The sequence below is a fragment of the Salminus brasiliensis genome, chromosome 1 (assembly GCF_030463535.1).
Source record: "Salminus brasiliensis chromosome 1, fSalBra1.hap2, whole genome shotgun sequence".
Taxonomy (NCBI): Eukaryota; Metazoa; Chordata; class Actinopteri; order Characiformes; family Bryconidae; genus Salminus; species Salminus brasiliensis.
In genome coordinates this window covers 22,375,975-22,396,996 of record NC_132878.1, presented here as the reverse complement: position 1 = coordinate 22,396,996, position 21,022 = coordinate 22,375,975, and the positions used below count along the sequence as shown (strand labels likewise).

At 40.2% G+C, this 21,022-nt stretch overlaps 1 protein-coding gene across 1 annotated transcript in view; it reads right to left on the bottom strand.

Moving 5' to 3' along the window:
- The window catches only part of tmem132e (transmembrane protein 132E), a 284,394-nt gene that overhangs the window by 126,737 nt on the left and 136,635 nt on the right, over positions 1–21,022 (bottom strand). The window lies entirely within an intron of this gene.

Below are 21,022 nucleotides of genomic sequence, written 5' to 3'. Positions count from 1 at the left end.
GGAGGAGGCTATAGAGGCTCAGCATCCCCAAACATCATGCATTCTCCTCTAGGAGTCCCCAAAGCCTTTTGCCTTTTGCTTCCTAGCAGGTGGCGCCTCATAAACATGGAAAATGCAGGTGGGGAGGTGATTGTCTGTCGGAGGTTAAGAGGGGAGTGCAGGTCGGCGGTCCTTTAGCGGACAGAGCGTAAAGCAGCACATCAGTAAAGCAAACACGCTTGAACCCCCAACACTTTGCCTCCATCTGGCCACCCTGGAGGAGTGCTATTAGAAAAAAAAAAGGCCACTCGCTGTTTTTTTCCCCCCATCTTGGTCCACCCTGGTGGAGGAACCACTGCTGTAACTGCAGCCAAAGCCCTTATAAGCAAGTCTGTTCACTCTGCAGCCATCTTTGCAATGCCACCAGGCAGTTATTCCCAGTCACAGGAGACCAGACTCCCATATCAGAATGGGGAGAGACTACGGTTTCAAAACAGGCTTTAAATCACTGATAAAGTCTGACAAATGTCTCCTGAATGGTTAGTTGTGTTCGGCTCAATACTGCACCAAAAATGAAATGTTTAGACTGGCTACTGCACTTATGCAGATCTCCACATCTGGGAAGGTTGTGGGGTTGGGTTTTTCTTACTAGCACGTCGACCCTCTTGGCCTACAGCATAGCAAACTTACAGTTGGATTACAGCTATCGGTAAACAGACGCCATGTTGGCTATTATGAGAACTCCCATTCATATTGTAAACAGTGACGGCCTCCTCATTTATAACTTCTCTGCCGCATCACACCACACACACACCACAATTCACTAACTGGCTAATTACAGTGCTATTCATTACTCCCTCCACTCCTCACTCCTGTCTTTCTTTCTCTTCTTCTTCTTAATAGTTTTCCTTCTCTTTTTCTCTCCTTTCTTTCATTCCCATTTCATCCATCCACTCTACTTTTGTTCTTTGCCTCATCTTCTCTATAACCTCTTCTTCACATTATTTGTCCCCACTCATATTCCATTCACATCTCTTTTCCTCACTTATCATTATCTCCATCTGACTACTTCTCCTTTTTTATTTTATTAAAAACCTTGTCCTCTCACTCTCTATTCTCTATAACCACCCTTCACTTCCTTTTCCGTGTGTAGTTATAGTACTCCTTCTGTTTGTCTTCTTTTTAAAATTTGCTCTAGAACTATTGGTTTCATGTTATATAGTGTACTACATCCCCTAATAGATTCTTTGGCAATGTTAAAATTGCTAAACCATCAAACCCATTTGAGTGTCGACAGCGTTTGGGTTAAAATTATGATTTGGAACAGGAGACAGGACTAGGGGTGGGCAATATGACAATATTTCATTGTGCCGTTATAAACTGTTACTGTGCTACCCAATATGTTTTTTTTTACGCATATCGAAGATATAGTCAGTTCTTAAAGAACACGGATCAGCTGCACAGTTCATTACAGTGTAATTCATCCTGTTTAATTTGATGAACAGCACATTTGAATAAAAATGGCTGTACTAAGTACTTATTAAGAATCTGTCAGTACTGATGCATTTTGTCTGCTATCACATAGTATAGTGATAAATATTGTGTAGCATTAAATATTGTGATAATATTTTTACCATATATCACTTACCCCCTACCTATTACTTACCCCTACCATGAAAAACATAAGATTTAGGTTATCTAACTTTCAAACTCCAGCTGAAGCCCCATTACTTTTAAATCAAGCACTAATTGTTTTTATGATTGCACTAAGAAAAGTCTATGTTTGGGTTATGGCCAATGATACAGGGATACAGGGATAGTTGAATGCAATTTAATAATCAATAAAGCTTTTAGTATACTAGCATTCTTCAACATCATTACATATATCACAAAAATAGTGATATGCGAACAGCACTGCTGTCGCAAACTCTTCAGACAGTCTAGTTACTGTCACTCATATTCCTTCAGAATCAAAAATCAAACCTACAGGACATTCCATCTATGACTACTTTGCATTTATATTTCAGTGCACCAAAGTAGAGCTCAGAAAGAGAAAGCTTTATTACTGGCACAATGCAACGTGCATTCAAAATGAACTGCTTCTTTTCTTAGGCCATACAGTTAGGCCCCTCAACTACTGTTACTGCAATACAACAAGCACATCTTGAAAATGCCTTCAAATATGACCTTTAAATGCTTCACCTCCTGGAAACCTAGTCATTTCTTTTGCTTCACAATGTATAGACTCGACCATCAAAAACAGGTCATTTCGGTCATGGCTGCTTCTGTTTAGCCATCGAACTACTCTTCTGTGTCTGCTGAATTACTACTGGTTCTTTTAGTTTGCTTTAGTGTAAAGGGCATGGCACAGCCCTGCCATACCTGCACTGAGCATTTATTATTTTACATTGCTATGTGTTTTATGTCATTATCTTTCAGGTGTTAAATGTTATTTTATGCACCTATTGGCATGTCTTGCACTTGCACTTTCAAAAGACCATAATTCCTGCTCTAACGGTAATGTTAGAGCGAAAGGAAAGTCACATAATTAAGCTTGCTCACTTTCTCTCTTTCCTGTGATCTTGTACATGATGTGATGACTCCATTAATTGGCAGGTCATTAGTAGGCCTAATTGTGCATGGGGGAAACAGCGGCCGCAGCATTAAGTGTGCTCAGGATGAGCCATCATTCATGCCTCAATCAACTTGAGCAGACACCTGCCTCTGCTGAAACGTTAATCAATCACAGAGTCATAATAATATTAAGCTTCGACTGACGCTCCAATAAAACAATTCATGCCAAAGACAGCAAGCCACGCACAAACAAATTCTAACCCAACCAGATTAAATAATATGCATCATTCATCACATACATGAGACACATGTGCTGGACAGTTCTAGCAATTATAGTTCTGATGATTACACAGTTATACAGTATAGAAATCAGACAGCAGGCCTAATTTATTTCATCATTTCATCCAAAACAGCCAACATGTACCAACTGCTTATATTTTTTTCAGCATCAAGGAAAATAGTAGATGACATATTAAAGAGACAGTTGAACAGAAACTTCACAGAAACACCTACATTTGCAAACAAAATTATTCAATGCCCACTGCAATTTAGGCTTATAGGCTTAAATGTATCCAACTGTTCAACTGTTTGCAATAAACCAATCAAACCAAAGCAATTTCAACAACACATCTAATAAGTGCTTTCTCAACATCATAGCCCCAGAGCGTCACCGAGCCACCACCATGTTTCACTGTAGGCAGGGTGTTCTTTTCAGTGTATGCTTCATCCTTCATCCTGCAGACATATCACTGATCCACTGGCTTGGAAAAACGCTTCGATTTTGTTTTATTGCTCCACAGAACAGAATCCCAAAAACGCTCTGGGGGAGCATTGCTTCCTCTGGCCCTGGAAATCTGCAGCGTGTGGAGGGCAAGATGGATTTAATCAATCAGTAAATCCCAAGAGAATATTGCTTGTCTTTTGTGAGGAAGCTAAAGCTTATCCGTAAGTAAACCTTCTTACAGGACTATTTTCCCAAGCTTAGTTCTCAAAGGCCTGGTTTCAGAAGAAGTCCTGGAAGATTCTTGAGTGGTCATTAAAATAGTCTGACTTAAACCCCATTAGCACAGTGGTGGGTCAGCGGTAAGAGCCAGCTTGGCAAGCTGCAACTGTTGGGCCCCTGACCTTCTCCGCTCCCTGGTCACTACCAAATTCCATCTATGTAGAAGATTTCTGGTGAAATTTGAAGGCGGCAGTTGCAGCATGAATAACCAATAATATTAGTGAACTGGAGGCCAGTGCTGCTGAGGAACGGACTAAGATTCTTCAGGAACGCTGCCAGAAGCTGGCCTCTGGCCTTGCATCACATTTGCAACAGATCATAACAGTAAAAGGGTGCTCTAAAGACACTACTAAAGACGCTGGTCATGAAGGGGTTGAATAATTCAGTAGGTATTAAAAGTGCTGTTTTATGTTAAATTAGTTTAAATTGTTCTCATTTCATTGCTTCATTGCAAACAGCTGATCATTTTTAATTGTTGCTAATAAATGTAATTTGCAGTGGGGGTTGAATACTACTGATTGCAAACAAATATATCCTCAGACGATTCAGTATTAAGTGTGTCCTTATTACAGCTTCTGTTTTTTTCCAGAGACTCACTTTCAGTGTTTCTGTAGAAATCTGGTGACTGATTATTCCCACACCTTCAAAACTTAGTCTTAGACGTTGGAGCATTTTCTGCCTCTCACCCTCCAAATCATCTCAAACACATGAAATGATGTTGAGGTCTGGACTCCGGGGAGGTCAGTCCATTGTTCTGAGAACGGTGGGAAATTCAGCAGTTTTACTTGATCAAATGTTCTTGTTTGTCTGTCTGCTTCTCTCAGTAGGAGCTTCTCGATCAGCTCCTTATCCTTTTGAACCCACAATGCTGAGTCGTCTTCTCACAGTGGGAAGATGGACAAAAACACTCGTTAGATTTAAAGTAAAAGCGAAGCTTGATTTTCTCCTAACGTTTACAGATGAAGGCATCAAGTGCTGTTAAGCTTAGAGGGACAAGTTTATTGGTCTACCCGATTTTGCAAGTCCAGTTTTCTCTTTAGCTTTGAATATGTTTTTTTTTTTAACTCCAATTTTGAAAACTTTTGTTTTTCCTTTGACTTCACGGTGAAGGTGGATTAGCGATTATCTAACCCCAGGAACGTAACTTTCACTAGCAATGGCTGCTTTGTCTGGAAATTACGTAAAAGGAGGTACTGGGTGGTTAAATCATGCAGTAAAAACGGCTGTCTTGTGTGAAGATCATTATTGAAAAAAAGAAAAGGATGTCAATCAATTTCTTGTACAAGCAAAACTGCCTTGTCTGCTCCCAACTGCAATGACATCATCTGCATATTTATGCTAAAATAAACAAATAAATAAATAAATGATTAATATTTCATTAGAAGGTGCCAGACAGATGTAAATAAATACATAAAGAATGACTTATATGTGTTGCTTCTGAATAATTCATACTACTGGAGAGCACATACACTATTTACTGTTGGATGTAAATCCTGGGGAGCAGAGAAGCTTGAGTGTTTAAACATTACTAACTGTTCCATATTCAACAGTGGCCCGTTGCAGTGGTCACAAGAAGTCAAAGAAATAGCTGCTGGCTCAGTGACGCCACACCCCCTCAAAAAGAGAAAGAAAAAAAAGTCTGAAAATCTGCATCTCTTGAATGAGTTACATCGGAGCTACCAAATTAGCATGAGGCCAAATAATCACATATTAATCAAAGGTAAAGGTGCATGTATGTGTCACATGTATGTGTACAGAGAAATGTGTCCTCTGCATTCTACCCATCTGTGGTAGTGAGCACACACACAGACCGGTGGGCAGCCAACATCAGGGCTCAAGGAGCAGAGAGGGTGAGGGGCCTTTATCAAGAGCCCGGGTATCGAACCCACAACCCTGTCATCAATAGTCTGGAGCTCTAACCGCTGAGCCACTACTGTCCCCAGAATGGGTTATACAATCTTTCAGATACATAAACTGCAAGGTTACGGTAAAAAAAAAAAAAAGAGCTGTACACAAAATGAATCTTTCTAAAGCCAGAGTTACAGTATGCAAGGTCTAACCCAATTAGAATCAGGCTTCACATCTGAGCTGCATCACTGCAGCTTGGCTCTAGTCATCTAGTACATTTTGGGGCAGCTGGAGTACAGCTAGTTGGCACAGAAAATCATAAAGTGTAATGAGTACAGACTCCAATTTCTTGCCTCTCTATCTAGTCTTGGATATGTTTTTTTTTTTTTTTACCAGTATCTGGAGATAATCTAGTGGTGTATACTAGTTAACGGCCCAAATCTAAATTGATCCCATCAGCCAAAACACACTGAGGTGAAAATACAGACAAACACATTTCCACTCCAGTCCAGTTCCTTCTGACATACCCATCACCTAGTAAACAAGTGCAAGGGGGGGTTTATACGTTGGCTAATGTGTCCAAGATTTAGATGATCCTACTGACCATATATACTGTTTATACCCAACGGAACTACTTACATCCACACCAACCCAGAAAAAGCCTCAGAAACACAAACCACGCTCTGCTATCCATGCATCATTTGGGAGTAATTGGTGCCAAATTGCACACAACTGCTCCAGCGCACCACTCAGAGAATCAGATCGAAGACCTCTTTAATCGGGTTATTTGGGAGGGCAGTGGCGTTAAGAGTCTGAAATGCAGCTGCCTGGGCCCCCTTCCGCACCCCCAGCATGTGCGAGTAATGAAATTAGACAGCGTGGTTAGTGGCGGGGCATTGTCCTCTGCCAGCCAAGCTCCTCTCGTCCTGGCTCCCCCGAGCGGAGTTACCAGGATATTGCTAATCGCTCACAAAAGGCGGATTAGCAGGGGAGGACAATGGCAGGGTGGAATGTCGGGCCACAGCACCTGCTGAATGACACGGCACTCTGTACACAACCCTCCCAGTGCCCTACTATAACAGGGGCAGCTAAGCATCTGCTACATCGGTTTCAGAACACAACACAAAAAACAACACGTGAGCGTCTTCATCCTTGCTCGACTCTGCCTCTTGTTTACTCCGCTTAAGACTTCATCATTTTCATCACTGACGTCATAATCCAGATGTCTTTAAAAAACAGCTTCGAGTCCTACACTTGATTTCATTCTTGTAGCTGCTCCTCTTTAAAAGCAGAATAGATTTAAACCCTTTCACATTTCCTGTTATTATACCACTGCATAACTGATTCTTTCACAATACCCATTTTTCACTGTAAAGTTGCCAAGCCTCACTTATCAATAACAGCTTTGCTTGATGGTAGAGGATATCATTTCTATGACGAACAAAAAGGAAAAGAAATCTTATGGAACACCCTCTGATCCTTGGCAAAGCACCAGAACTTGTCTTTCTCTTACTCTTTTGGAACTGCTGACCTCAGCTTCCCGTTCAAGGATGAGTCACCAAGCACTCCAATGCACTGCATCCCTTAGCCTAGTCTAGCCATGCCAGTAAAAATGGAGGACCTTCTTCAATTGAGGGTTAAAGGTTTTAAGGGTATCTAGCCGGCTTCCGCTCCCAACCCACTTTTTCCACACCGTTCAGTACTTTGGCAGACCTGCCGAGACAAGTATCAAAGCCTCTTTTATGATGGCAAAGCTTTCTTATCTTTGGTCCTCAGGAAGCTAACATACAGCAGCTGGTGGCCTAATTGCCACCCAGTTCTGAGAGTGCCAAAGGAGTGCCTCAGTTGCTCAAGCTTGGAGAACAGCTCCCACTGAGCCGAGGTGTGAGATCTGAGGGCCGTTTAGCATCGCGATCCACTGACAGCAGTGGCACTCCCAACCCGGTTCGCAGTTCTGAGCAGCCGTGAACTTTGAAGGCAGTTAATAAAGAGAACGACCGCTGAATTCTCTAATGGCTTAGTATTCTCATGATCCCTTTTGACATGAGTAGTCTAGTTGACCGTTGTCTCAATAGTAAGAGACCTGAAGCTGAAGCTGGCAACTGAATGTAAGGAGAGAAATGTGGCTGTGATAGACATTTACTCCAGAAGATACACCAAAACAGCATTTCACACAAGAAAAACATGCCATGATGTCACATAAAACAAAACGCAATATATTGCCCTGAAAAACAGGGACAAAAAAAAGAAAAGAAAAAACAGAACAGAACAGATCTGATTTCATGTTTAATTCAGTAGCCTTGACTAAATCCTTGAAGGCTCCATTCGCTAGTCCCTCAAGCGCGTCCAATTTCAGACAAGCTGACTACGGCAGCTCTCCGCGACTGGAGAGATACTTGGCCGGCCAGTGGTTTTTCAGAAACCTTGTAAGCTCTGGGGTCCGGAGGATCAAATGATGGTTTAGAATTTATAATTGGAGTGCAAAGGGGTTAAACAGGGTTACTGAATTACTGAGGAGCACTGTCATACTTACAGAATAAACAATTACATTAAGTCAGGCTTTGCATGTTTGGAATATGCTGTTGGAAAGAAAAATGGCCCTAGTCCACCGTTGTGGTGGTGTTTTTTTTTTTTTTTTTGTAGGGGGTTGGGCAAGCCCAGTCACATCTGGTGCTCAGAGAGAAGTACCACCAGCTGGTCAAATGTTCCACTCAGTGAGATAGATAAAGCCACAGTGAGACGGTGCATTGTTTGTGACTGGTCAAAACACATGGGATCATATTATACCCAAACACTACAGATTCCAAAGCCTCTCCAAGCTGAAATCTCTGCATGGCATAACAGTAGCAAAAGTGCCATTGAAACAGACGCTGTAAGCAGTACATTTTTCGTATGTGCAGCCATTAGATGAATATGGAATTAACCAGTACAAACTGATGCTAACTTAAGCTTTATTTCAACAGATCACCTTCAAACTGATTATTATTATTGTAGTCTTTGAATGTGTCAAGTGCTAGCTTTGTTTTTGTCCTGCTGAAGGGAATTCAGCTCTTTAGTAGAAACTCATGTGAACTATGATGTATGACTATATTTGCACATATTAGATAAAGATATAGAGATAAATAGATTAGATGGTTAGATAGAGATAAAGATACCTTAAAAGAAAAAAAAAATACTTTAATACTTCAGTAGATGCCTTCTTACCATGAACCTGCTTCGTGGTAGTGCATGTTATTCTTAGATTGGAACAGGGAAGGTCAATTTCTTTGGCAGTAATTTAATGAACAATTACTTCCCCAAATGCATCTCATAGATTAATTACTCTGCATAGAGGGTGACAGTGCCATAACCGGCCACCAAGGAGCTTGCGGCTCCTCATCCTCATTCTTATTCTTGATGCACAGTGCCTATAAAGGAACGCTCATGACGATCAGCGGTAAATCTACAGGCCTCAATCTTGACAATGACTTCCAAAACAATTTGCAGGTTCATCTGCGTGGAAAAGCCGGCGTGTTGCGCCTTGAGAGGCGTGCTAATTGGACTGTGAAGTCCGCGGCCTAATTAAATTAGCGTGCAAACACAAAGCACGGACGCAGTACCTCTGGTACTCAGATGAATCTTTAATAGGGATGTTTCACAGTTAGATGGTGATAATTCCCGCTACATTTTCGTCTGGCACTGAGAGCGCTGTCCGGGGGTACTGAGGGGAGTGGCAGCGAAGGTCGAGAGGAAAGGAGAGCAGACGTTGTTTCCACTGAGGACGAGAGGTCTACCTTGCTCTCTCTGGTCTCTTCTCTCCCTCTCTTCCAATGCCGCAACTACTTAAGCACTGCCAAGTGAAGTGTGATATTAGTGTCGTCTGCCACTTCAGTCGAAAATGTAATTTTACTTGGAGATTTCAGCCTGTCATCTGGCTTCTCTGTTTCTCTTCTGGTTGTGCTCTCAGAGGGATGGTACCAACCAAGCAGCATGTGCCGGCAACCACGCACCTGACTCACCTGCTGCATGCTGAGATAACGTGCTGTGCTTTAAAAGCATCAGGCGACTGACAGCGGATAAATTGCAGGACGCCTTTGTTCTTTGCCTGCTTCCTAATAGGAATACACTTCTTTACACGCCCCACATTTGTGTCCTGCTAAACGTGCAGGCTTTAGGAAAAAGGTGCAGTGACCTGCAGAAACAACAAGAAAACAAGAGTTTTTGGAAGATCTTGCATTGTTTTGAAATGAACCATTTTAACTTGTACTCAAACTACGGAAGGAAAAAATAAAAGAAAGGAAAAAAAAAGAAAAGGAGGGCTTCAGGAGAACGCTGGTTCAATCCCTGATGATGCCAGAGTCAAGAGTCAAGAGTCAGGAGTCAGAAGTCCAAGAAAGCCCAATTGGCTTCTCTCTCTAAGTGGGTTCTTCTCCAAGGATGTTCAGCTGTTCAGTAGTTCTTAAAGATGTGGTTAGCTGGTGAAGATGTGATTTGGAGAACGCATGCTAGCTTACCCCCCCACACACACACACACCATGTGATATGAGGAGATCAAGCTAACAGAAAAAAAATACATGCAAAAATGTGTAAAGGTTGGGGATAATGACAAACTTTTTGCCCAAGATTAGCAGTCTGTGCTGGTTGGGGCACATTTTACCTTATTTTGGGGCAGTCTAATTCAACAGTCAGGACAGAAAATCGAGTAGTGCGAGTTGCAGACCAATTGGAGTATATCAAACACGTTGGACTGTTTCGACCCCACTGAGGCTGTAATCTAGCTGGTCAAAGACATAGATTCCACCACCTGCCAATGACTACTCAAAGTGCAGCAGAAGTAAATGCAGTAAATAGCTTACAGCTTACAGCTTGCTGCTATAACGTATGGTGTTTTTACTATCTGAATCTCCTTAGAATGTTTTGGATCATCAGTAAATAAATGATTAGATATCATGTCAATAAATGTAATTGGAGTATCTTGTTCACCCAATTTTACCTATGGCCTGCTGTATATATGCTACCATTCCTTTTCTACTTGTCAGACCCAATGGGCACCTGCTGTCCAAATACTGCTGTCCAAAACCTTGATCTTGTCCCCCTCAACGTAAACACTAGTCTTTAATTTGCTATTGCAAAACTGACAAACACCGCATGCTTAACTGTATTAACAGATTTTGAAAAGAGAGGTTTCCCAAAACTTTTGATGAAGCAGCATGTCTATACAGGGAGCAGATTACATCGCAAGTTCTTGTGGCTTGTTGTTCGGTCAGGATACGAACCGTAGTGTGCCATCTGAGAGGTAAAGTATTAAATGTTACATGACCAATCACAATATCCAACACATTGCACAGACAGAAGAATTTGAGAAGCATCATGTTGGGCTAAATGTCAATCAAAAATGGTCACCACCTTCTTTGCTACTACATTTGTCTCGGAACTCCCACTCAGTACAAATAAAAGAAGATGGTGAAAGAGGAAATATAATTAAATGAAGCAGAGTCATTGTGGTGGCTGTTAAATTATGCAGCAAAGGCATAAATGCAGCAGGGCCTGCAGACATGAAGCTGAGTGTGGCTCTAATTGCTGCGGCCCAAGCGGATAGAGTTTCGCGGCCACAAGGTGGGGGCTATCAATTCTGCGGCACAAATCAATGCCAGACCGGACCTCAGAGGGTCCCGGCTTGCCGTAATGGAGCTTTCCCCAGTCTCAGGGTCATGTGGCTTTGTGAGAGACACTTCCACACCCCCGCTTAAACCTGGAAGAGCCTACTCCAGAGACTTAGACAACCTACTTGAGAAGTGCTGAGGTAGAAGTGTCTATTTCCCCCTTAGTGAGACTGGGAACTTTCAAACACTGCAGCAAAAGAAGCAGATATTTCTCCTTAGTCTTTGATTGGAAACCAGTCAAACTGACTAAGGATATCATTATCGGTGACCATGGCATAACACTGGGCAGGCTTAGCTTGATGCAAACTCGTTTTCCCATGTATAAACGGATAGCTCAATCATATTAGGCATTAAAAGACACAAACCATATGGTCCATGTCCCTTTTTGTCCAAAGCTAATCCTCAGCATGCGCAGAATTCAATTAAAACAAACTAAAGCAGCACCTGCCACAGAAGCCAGTAGGCTTTGTCAATACGGTCCATTAAGACAGCATTCTGAGAATTAGCAGCCTGCTTCTAGTGTTTGCCACCTACAGCACTCAGTGTGGCACTCCCAAGACTGCCTGAGCACAATGGAGTGAGAGGGCCACTCTAATCGTCAGACGGTTAACATTTACTTGCACTCGTAGCTTGTCATATTGTGGGTGGCAGACTACTTGAGGACTATCCACTTTCCATAATTCTTTCCTCAAGTGCTTCATAGGTTGATTCAAACAGGCAACTTCTGGAGGACTGAAAAGGTCAAATTCTTGAACTGAATTAGGCAGCGGAAAACAAGCTTCAATGGATGTTTTGGAGGTCTTTATTATTACCTGCCTCAAATAACAGACTACCCAACAACGAACCTCCTACACAACGGTATCGGGACACCTGCTTGTGTACTGTTTCTTCATTCTGAAATCAAGGGTATAGTATTAAAAAGAATTTATCCTTAACTGTATCTACTGTCCAGGGAAGGCTTTCTACTAGATTCTGGAACATTGCTGTGAGAATTTGATTGCATTCAGTGAGAAGAGTGTTAATGTTATGTTTTAGTCTTTTCTGGATGTAACATAAACTACATTTGTTACATGTATTAAAATAATAGAAACTGTAAGGTGTACTATCAGGGCAAGACAGAATATTGATACGAATACCATAGTTTTAAACACATAATTAAAAGAGTTTCTATTCTCATGCATCAACACCTGCCCTTTGGCATTCATGATGAGTGTACGCCAAGTCACAGGGATCTTTTCTAAGTACAGGGAAACTCACTGAAATTACTGTTCATGGTAATTGACCATATGGTACAGATGTAACAGATTGGGACGAAGTTGGGAAAAAAAATGAACATACTGTTTCTGAGAAGTTCAAAAAGTAAGGCTTTGGTTTTATGTCTCACATAAAACAAGAGTTAGCTCTTCACCCTGTAGTCATTTTGTCCCTGTGCCACAATACAGTGGACACCCCGTCTGGACACAGGCTAAAGGAGGTCCTTCACACAAGTAAAGAATAAAGTTGAATCTGAAGCTGAATCACAGGGTAATGAACTGGGTATTAAATTATCATCATTGAAAAAAATAAATCTGGCACTGATTAAAGATTTGCAACACTCTCCAAAGTATATGTTCAATACAGAGATATATAACCTTCGACCCACCCGCCCCCAAAAAGCTGTGCTTATTTGACTGCTGTTTTAATGGTCACAAACTGACCTAAACGTAACCATGATTTTCAAGTGAGTTCAATAATACTGTACATGCTTCTAGTATGTACATGAGCTGTCTTGGCCAACTACAGTTTCAGAAGGGTGTTTTGAACAACAAAATTAAATTATTTTGCTCAAAATATTGCAGCGTATATTACAAAAGCCACCACAGACTATAGGCAGAGCAGGCTGCTTCCTAGGCCCCCATTAATAGGGGCCTCTAGATCATTAATCTGAATTTCAAAAAGGACTAAATGAGCATTTCTTGACTTACTGGATGCCTTAGTTGACGTTAAATGCCTAACATTTGTTTACTGGATGAAATATCAATAACATTCCTTTAAACAGTTGATTTGATTTAGTGCTTTATCTTTGTGTTTTAGGCATATGTGATTTAACAAAAAAAGTATAATCTTGTCTAGGGCCTCTTATTGTCTAGAGTTTAACTGTATATCACAATGTGTAGCAACATAATCATACAACCATGCTATTTTGCCCATATTGCTCTCAGACCTTCCATATGTGCTTTTATTGGAAGAGGTAAATAAATAGGTTAACAAGACAAATGTTTTGATAAACTGAAAGTGACTTGCATATATTATTTTTTAATGACATCACTTGTGTTCTTGCAGGCCGATGAGGACTTGCTAGACTCTGTGCACTCTACTTCAACTAAAGTGGTACCAGTAGCTTAAATAAACAGAGCTGAATGGTTTAGTGTAATGTAAAAAAAAAAAAAAAAAAAACACTAAAAACTAAAATAAATCTAAACCTAATATCACTAACAAAAAGAAAAAGCTAGTGCTGGGTAGTACTGATACTATTCAAAATCATGATATGCAATTTTGGCATGATGATACCAGTTGAGTGAGAATTAATAAAGGGAATATGTTGGTCCTCTATTCAACAATAACCTTAGCGTGAGTGGAAAGCCTAAACTGCTGTACACAGCATATAGTTAAATGGTGGGTGGATACATGTAAATATTCATTTAAAAAATGTAAATTTGAAAGAGGAAAACCTTTCAATTTCCAGTGGTGTGCGCCCTTTAAAAAGACCATTCAATCCCATATTCCTGGTTTCGTGTGCTTACGCAGTTGAATCAAAGTGCATCTTATTAGTCTGCCGCACATCTGACAACTGTCATGATGACAAATGCCAGTACCACAATGCGGCTCTTCGCAAATTGAATTCTAGGCCTTCCCACGACAAATAACAGCTTTCTCAATTCACACTCTTCTTGTAACCGCCATGGTGAGGTCACTGACCCTTTGGGTCATGATATGTGACTCCATTTACGAAGACTGCATTTTGCCCCACGCACTTTCTGATGGCAAACAGCCGGGCAGAGGCGGAAATTCATTTGTTTTTCTAATTCAATTGCGTCCTTCTCACCAAGACTGCCATTTGGACTCCATCACGGCCCAGGCTTAAGTAACAGCTGGTCCACTGTCCCTCATCTGTAAAGAATTTCCATTGTCTTCCATTGACTGATAGGGGCCCTTAATGGCATGGGTGTGTTTGTGTTTTAAGCCTAATCGTATCAGGTTTCAAAGACAGACACTGTCAAAGCTGAAATGACATAAAACAAAGTAGTTACTCCCAGTCATGTACATAAACTCCCACTATCTGAAAAGGACATTACACCGTGTGCGTCTTTGCAGCAATCTGGCATGTCATAAAGAGACGCAGCAGATCTGACAGTGCAGATACATTATTCAGGAACCTGTGAATGGACTTGTTTTATCACCAATTTGCTGACTTCAAAGAGCACACCACATATAACAGGTTACTGGCCATGGCTTGGTGGGTTTTGCATGCCGGCACTCGCAGAACACCACCTACAGCCTCATTTTCCTCAGCTGCTTCCATAAATCAGCAGCAAGGTGCGAAGAACATTCACAAATCTGCTCCATCCTCAGCCCGGCTGCCTTAAAAGCATAACACAAGGAACATGAAAGCTCATCTGAAAGGCCCAAATCGTACATATTCTTATTTGAGTTTTTAAACAGTTGTAATGCACGTATACAACACCATTTTCCAACCTGCTCTTATGCTTTTTATTAAATATGCTGCTTTGTTAGTGTGCCTTTAACAGTAATATGTAAATGACTGCTGCTCTAGTTGGCCACTCTATTGTTTTTTTTGTTCAGAAAGCGATTTCGGCTGAAACACTCCTTATACCTTCAGTGTAAATGGCCAGGCCAAACTGCAATAACTGATAAAGTGAGACTATATGTAAATGTGCTGTTTTTTGTGACATAAAACGGAAATAAATGGACAAAAATATTGGGACACTTACTCAATCATTTATTATAAAATCAAAGGTTAAAAAAATGAAGAGTTTATTCTGCTTTTGTTGGAGTTACTGCCTCTATTGTAAGGAAGGCTCTCTACTAGATTCTTGAGAGCGTTAGTGAGGGCACAATGTTGGATGATCACTACCTCACCTCATCCCCGACTCCCCATTTCATCCCATCAGTACTGGATTCCAGAGAACACCGTTCCATTGCTCCACAGCTCAATGCTGGGGACTTTATACCCATGTATCCCACAGACTAGGCATGATGCCAAAAGGTTCATATTTATCTGCTCCAGAGAGTCTAATATTATTGGTATTACATCTCTACAGGGACTAGACAAGCTGTGTGTGTGTGTGTGTGTGTGTGTGTGTGTGTGTGTGTGTGTTTGCACATCTGTGTCAGCAACTGGTGCAAGTTAAAGTAGCTGAATGCATTAATTAAACGAAACTAAATTTAACACATTTCCAGTGGAGACTTTTTAGATTTTCCTGCTTCTAACACACCAAGTAAACCTGGCAACTGGTAAACCAAGTGGTAAGTTGAATAAGTGCGTTTGAGTAGAATTTTCTTTTTTGCACCCCCCGATAAAGGCTTATTAAATAAACCCTAACAGCCACATCTCTATACTGATGGGTCTTCAGACTCTGCAGCTTTATACCCCATCCTTATAGAGCCATGAAGAAAAAATAACCATTGCCAGCTTCTGACGCATGGAGGTTACTTCAGCGCCAGAGTCTAATATAAAGAGTCCATCGCTGCTCTTTCTCAACAAGTCCAACCAGCTAAAGGCAGGCTTGGTGAACCCTAAACCAGAACCTTGGATAAGATAAGCAAGCTACACTGCTGTCCTCCCAGATGACAATAGTGGGTCAGCTCCTGACGAGGGTCAAGGTCCCTGAAAACAGATGCTGACACAAGAATGTAACAATTATTGGTCTGTCAGAGAATGCTGAGGGATCAGTCCCGTTCACTGAATTTCTCCAAAAACACTTTCCTCTTTGGTCAGTCTCTCTCCTGAAACTTGCCAACTTCTTGACAAAGAACAAGCCCACCATTCTCACTCCCACATCTACCACAGCCACTCCACCAAGAATCATTCTTGTGCCATCCTGACAGAGAAGCTATTCTGAGAGCTCAGAGAAGGTCAAAGTGATTTTCCAATGCTTAGGCTTAGTGCAGCATAGTATATTCCATGGTTGTGAATAGCCCGCAAAGCAAACATTGAGAGGTTATTCTTACAGATAAAAATATATTACTATTAACTCTAAATAACAAAATACAAGGTCCTGGAGGACAATGTTAGTAACAATTTTAGGCTAGTCCATCACTTATTAGTGTGTTTATACTCCCAATGAAGATTCCTGGCAGTTTACCCATGCCAAACCAGCTGCACACCCTCCTACCACTGCTTCCTGCCTAATGACCATGTTAAAACCTAAAGGGACTCTTAACTGTCATTATTAATATTACCACTATTAACCATCATTACTCTCATTACTCTGACCAACAACAGTTGCAAAAAGCACTATATAAATAAATTTGGTTTGATTTGATTTATGTGTAATAAAGTTTTGTTGTCAGTACTGCTAAGGCTTTTGTCTCACATATGGAGAGTTCAACTGGGATATTGTGGAGAGAGCAGCATCCTCAGGGCAGAGATTATACATTTTATTGTAATCCACATGGATCATACCCAAGATTAGACAGTATTTTTTACCTGTCAAACACATACATACAGTCCAGTCATATGGAATTTTACTTTCTGCACATTGCCCTGTAAAGCTGGACTGTAATTTTAACCCAAATAAAATACCTCATTTTATCAAATAATAAGGCATTCTTTAAAGCAGCCCAGGACTCTACAAAACAGTCCCTGGTGTCGCAATCAGCGACAAGGGCTATTACTGTGCAAGCTGACAATTCAGGTGCATATAATAAAGATGCCAGTCTTCTTCACTAAGAAAAAAAAAGAAGGGCGGAGAAGGGAAGAAAATTGGCAGAGGTAAATCCACACAAAGCATCACAAACAAGAAACAAAGCAATTGGAAGAATCTAACTACGCCTCAATTTAACAATCATACAGAGCACAAAGAACACATCTTTGTAACAAAGCTATTATCAACATCGAAACAGACCAAGCAGGTTACTACCCTGACTAATCAGAACACTAAATCTATAAAGCAAATTAGAACCGGTAATAGCAACTTGACATTTTCATAACATTCAGCTAAAAAATTATTTAAGTATTTAGAAGACTGTTTTAATCAGACTTGACTACCTTTCCAGACTCTCTCGTTATATTCCCTCAAATGGCTTTTGTAACTGTGGACGTCTGAAACTGCACTGAAATTTTCTATCCAACTTTAAGATTTATTATTGGTCAGCACAAATTAAACATATATTTTCCTGGTCCCTTGATAAGCATGATTTCAGTATTAACATCAATATTAAATTAGAATAATAAATAATAATATTTATTATTTAAACAAATATGGTGTTAATCACATATGTTTGGCTTGAAAAGATGCCAGAATATAACTGAAAATTGTAATTTACATTTCAGTGTACTCTCCATTTTTCTATCCCACACTTGCCCCCTAATTGAGAACCACAGGATTAAAAAATTGGCACTCGCCGGAAATAACAGATTTGTCCTGTATACGTAATCAAAGGTTAATGTCTTTCAAGCAGAGAGTTCACGCTCCCAAATTTAGATTTCTCCAGACACCTGCAGTTACGGCATTTTGTACTCCCTGTCAAAATAAAAACACGATGGGAGGTGACCGAAGTGGAAGGGCTTCTAGCTGAGCCAGATGGTCTCAGAAACTAGATATCATGTTTATACTTTACCTGTCAGACTCTGATACGTCATGTTATGCTACTCTTAGATCAGCATAAAAAGGTTTTTTTTTTTTTTTTTTTAGATGTGATGACAATGCATGGCATAACATACAGTCATGTTATGTTACCTAAGTACTCATAGTGACACCCAAAAGCAAAAAGCCACACCTAAAAACTATTAGCCTCAGCCTATAAGCTAGTGTTTATAGCCAACAGCTATGGCTAATAACGGAAAAGAAAGGACATTTCCCATTTCCATATCTCTTTGACTAAGCTACTGCTATGCAAGGACTAACAGATAAGCAAAGGCTAAATGCGAACAAGGGGCAAAACAGACAGAAAACACAAACAAGAAATTCAAATAGAAGAGGACAAGGAGAGTGACTTGGCCAAGTTACTAGCAATGTATGCACAAAAGCAGTCAAACTACATTCTACATGCCCCTATCTTGCACGTAATCTGTTGTGTCACGGCAGTTCTTAATGATGTACCCATTGCTGAATATCATTTCGCAATCAAAATAAAAATAGAATTTATTGTACAATCCCTTTGTTTACTGACATCCAGTCTAACCAAAAACACTTTTCCCCAAATAATTCACTGGTATAAAGGGATTAATCTTACTATACTATGAGTAATATATGGAAAAAGCTTTAACACTCTTGGTTTATGACAGTCCCTATCATTGAACACTTCAAACTTTTGTAGTGCACTTCAAACTCAAACTACATTTCAGAATATATATATATATATATATATATATAAATAAAGGACAGAGATAAAAACGAAAGAACGACTGTATCGTTCCACAAACTGAGACTATAGAAGAAAATCTGGCCTTGCCGGCTATAGAACAGTCAGGCAAGGATGGTTAATTTTTGAGGATCTAACACAGGAGTATAGTTCTTCAGATGTAATGGGCTATGGCTGCCCTATCAGTCCATGTGTCAAGAGATGATAAATGCACAATATTATCCATTATAGGGAAGCAAGGTCTTTCTCCTCAGCCAGAGGGGAAATTGGGTCTGGGTCAATGGAAAGGACTAAAACCAGTCTTTCCTCTACCTCAAAGCATTCCTTCATTACTTTTTTTTTTCTTCTTTTTCCTCAACCATTCTTTAAGTCTGATGTGAATAAATGTGAATTCCCAAAACAATAGAAGCTGCAGTTTGTTCTCAGACAATGAAGTGATTACAAACTCTCAGAAGGTCATTAGAGATACTGATGTAATTGTTTTTCAATATTTAAATGCAATTATACAATTATACTATATGAATATAATTAACATTATTAGCTATTTTTCATTATACTTTATTGTACATTATCATCATGATAGATTCATGTGGTGACTTTCACTTACACTTAATTTAAGATCTAACAATTGACTCAAGCCTTTGTTTTCTGACTTTTTGCTGACTTGTCTGTCAAGAAAACAGCGAGAATTTTCAAAAACAAATCTAAGGTTGCAAACCGCTCAGCCGGTGCTCTTGCCACCTACTGTCTATAATTACATTTGTCATTGATTTATTAATTCAGCCTACCTACCGAGTTTAGTTCACCCCATTCATACTGCAGGGGCACTTCCAAACTTCTCAAATCCCAAACTTTTAATGGTATGCACCATTTAATATGTTTTCTAGCTTAAATGTTGTTAAAATGGTGCGAAACAGTGTGCAATGGGATCTAAGGCATGTGTTCTCTCAATCAACAAGAAGGCGGCAGGCACACAAGGTAACACATCAGGTTACCTACAAATGATGTGCAACACAGTGTTCAAAGGACCATCATTTCTGTTTAAATATACTGTAAAAAGGAATTATGATCGTTTATGGAACACAGAACCACACAAGTACATCTCAAGGAAACAAATGCAAGACAACTGTACAATATGGGCCCTTTAAGAGCTCATCGACTTTAGGCCGGTATTACAGAACGATGTGCAGACTGTCTGTTCTAAATAACACCTTCAAGCATGCAATTGAGTCGCCGCAAACTGATAATGCTCTGTCCTCAGGAGTATTATATCAGTGGGACTGTGTACGTGCAGCAAAAGGTGCGGCGTCTCCCGAGGCCTACTGCATCATTTAATACAAAGTGATGTTTTACTACAGCAGCACTTTCTACATGCATTCATTTTACAGACCCCCCGTTTTATTACGCAGATTCAAAAGCTTTCAGAGAAATAACAGACACGGATAGCATGCAATAATACTTCTCACGGTAGACAACCAGGCGTGGAGACTAAAGCTCCCACATTCTGAATTAAAGACAGTGCTGCAATAAGGGAGAGCGGTCAGATTGCTGTCTTAGTGGCGGCCAGTATTCTATTTCAAAACATTAGTTGTCCTGACTGTGGGGTTGAGCTGTACAATGCATCATACTATAATACTATAATTGACACTGGCTACTGCTCCTCACCTTTGGGATGAAGGCATGGACAAAGGCCTTTTTAGCAGTCAAGATTTTAAAATAAAATAAATATATATATATATATTTTTTCAAAATTGTTCATTCTACATAACATGTGCATTTATTACAACTAGAATCTATGATAAATAATAAATACAGTTGCTTACCAACTTAAGTAGCATATGTGAGGACAATGAGAACACTTATTCTAATATTTAGCCTGTATGCATGTTAACATTAGCATAAGCATCTGCAGTCTGGTACAGTCAATATATTAAGACAATTCAGTCAGGATTAGGCCACGCCCACTTCTGATTTGTCATTAGAATAGTATTGGATAAAGTGTCATTCAGGATATAAAATACAATATCCAAACCAGTCTCAAGACCAAGAACAGACTTATGTATTAAAGAACCTTTTCTAAACTAGCACGTCTCATTCACAACGGTCATTAATTAATAGTTGAGGGTGGGGTATGTAGTTGCACAAGACATGCTGTAATAAATTAGAGTGACACACGATGCACTGCATTTCAAAAATGAACAAAATTAGCCCATAGTGCACATACTGATCTGTCGCCTAGGATTTGTGCAAATCCCACCTTCTCTGAAGTTCTAATGCTGTTTAAAGCACAGATGTGTACACCATGCTGGTCATTTCATAATATCAAATCCTCTTTCGCCAGAACTAGTTATTAATTCCTATATGACGTTTCATCAAATGAAAGCATGCC